Source organism: Chrysochloris asiatica, unplaced genomic scaffold (genome assembly GCF_000296735.1).
Source record: "Chrysochloris asiatica unplaced genomic scaffold, ChrAsi1.0 scaffold00341, whole genome shotgun sequence".
Taxonomy (NCBI): Eukaryota; Metazoa; Chordata; class Mammalia; order Afrosoricida; family Chrysochloridae; genus Chrysochloris; species Chrysochloris asiatica.
Window position 1 is genome coordinate 1,626,685 of NW_006408859.1, and position 2,063 is coordinate 1,628,747.

A 2,063-nucleotide genomic window follows, 5' to 3' on the forward strand; every position below is an offset into this window, starting at 1 on the left:
AGAAAACCAAGCCAACATCAAAATCAAAAATAGGAGCGGAGTCCTCCGATAGTAGAAAGGAGGCTGTGCTGCCTGGTCAGGGATGTGCCGGAAGTCCTCAGAATGTTAGTTTAAGGAGTCGGGGCAGTCGCTGCAGTCGCTGCCCACAGTGGCGGGCAAAAATTCAAAATGCCAAAAAGCCGTTCTGGCTGGCGGGTGGAGTCCACCTCTGATGACTTCCAAATTTGCCTCACTTATGTCTCTCTCTGCGTCCTGGTGAAAACCTCCGTTCCCTGTCTGCTTCACGCCTTGAGATTTCAAGCTGGGACAGAGAGATCTCCTGAGGCTTTTGTCCACCTGAGATTCCCAGCTTAGGCTGGCTCTAGCCCTGTCCTCAAAGCTCTAAGGAGCCGGGCCCGTCGCTGCCAGCACTGGTGGGTGAAAGTTCAAAATGCCAAAAATTGGCGTCGCACCATTTTTTGAAAAAGCGAGTATAGAGGAGGCAGATGCCCTGAGTCTTATGGTGATTTGAGGGTTTTGAGTTCGCTACCGCACGGCCTCCTCCTTGAGATCTCCCCCTTTGTCCTTGGAGCCCTCTTTATCCGTGTCGTCTTGCCTCAGTGGGGTCTAATTTTATTTTGATGCTTCCTCTATCTTTCAGTTTTTTGCCGGTGTTGTTGTTGTTGCTAATGTTGTCAAGTTGGTTCCAACTAATAGCGACTTTGTATAGGCTTTCTGAGGAGTTGATAGTGGTTTTGAACTGCCAATCTTATGGTTAGCATTTCTAGAATCTTTCAATATTGCAACCCATGGCTGTAAAAAAAATTTTTTTTTTCAGTTCTTTCAGCTTAAGAAATGCTGAGTGTGTTTTCCCTTTTGATTTTTGCACTTCAGACATTTGCACACTTTATTATACTTTACTTTATCTACCGGAGCTGCCCATTGAAATGTCTTCTTCAGCTGTTTTATGTCATTCTTTCTTCATTTGATTTAGCTATTCTACATTCAAGAGCAAGTTTCAGAGGGATAATCATATTACCTAAATAAATCACTGTGTGGAGTCTATACATAATGCTTGGAAAATTAGCAGTGGGCCTGGCATACAGTAAGGACTTGATAAATGTTCATTATTGGGTACTGAATTCTGTAAAATTATTAAGAATGGGAATTCTAAAACATTGAATTGTACTTATGCAGAACCTGTACCTATCAGTTTTCTCAAATAGAAAAAGGGATACTGCATGGCTCAGAGTGAGAAAACATGTATGGCAGGGTTGTATCCTTTTACCTTGTTCAGAATGTATGCCGAACAAAAATTTGATAAACTGGACTATGTGAAGAAAAACTTAGCATCAGGATTAGAGAAAGACTGATTAACAATTTGTGATAAGTTGTATTTTGTTAGTGCCATCAGAGCAACTTGGGCTTTTTCTTTCACCATCATTGGTTCTTGATTATGTGCTATCTCCTGAAATGACTGAACATCAGCCGCTTCTTTTTGGTACAGTGACTCTGTGCATTCCTTCCATCTTATATTGGCGCATCCTCCACCACGTTGTTAAGTCGGTTCTGATGTATACTTTCTCTGTATAGGATTTCTGAGTAGCTGCTGGTGGGTTTCAACAGCCAGACTTGTATTTACCAGTCATGTTTTGTTGTTATGTTGCTTCCAACTCATAGCAACCCTCTGTAGGGTTTCTCGGGAGCAGCTGGTAGGTTTGAACCGCCAACCTTGCAGTTCAAACTGACTTTGCGGTCTAGTGAAGTATCCAGCAGTGCTACACAGAGACTCCTTAGCAGTCATTTGGTGGTGGTGTTGTATAGTGCCATTGAGTTGGCTCTGATCCATACAGACCCTGTGTAAGGTTTCTGAAGAGCTGCTGGTGAGCTTGAACTACCGTTCAAATGACTTTGCAGTTCAAATGGCTTTGTAGTCTAGCATACTTTTAGGGTACCATATTCTCTTTGGTCTTCTATAAAATGCTTGCCTTTAGGGAAAAACCTTTGAATAGCGTGAAGGTTTCTATGCGCTGTGGATAAAAAGAAGTGTGTGTGTGTGTGTGTGTGTGTGTGTGTGTGTGTGT

The 2,063-nt window shown here is 42.7% G+C and overlaps 1 protein-coding gene across 1 annotated transcript in view; it reads left to right on the forward strand.

The window, feature by feature from the left end:
- Window positions 1–2,063, forward strand: part of CHMP3 (charged multivesicular body protein 3) — a 105,612-nt gene that overhangs the window by 25,901 nt on the left and 77,648 nt on the right. The gene's annotated exons all lie outside the window — the stretch shown is intronic.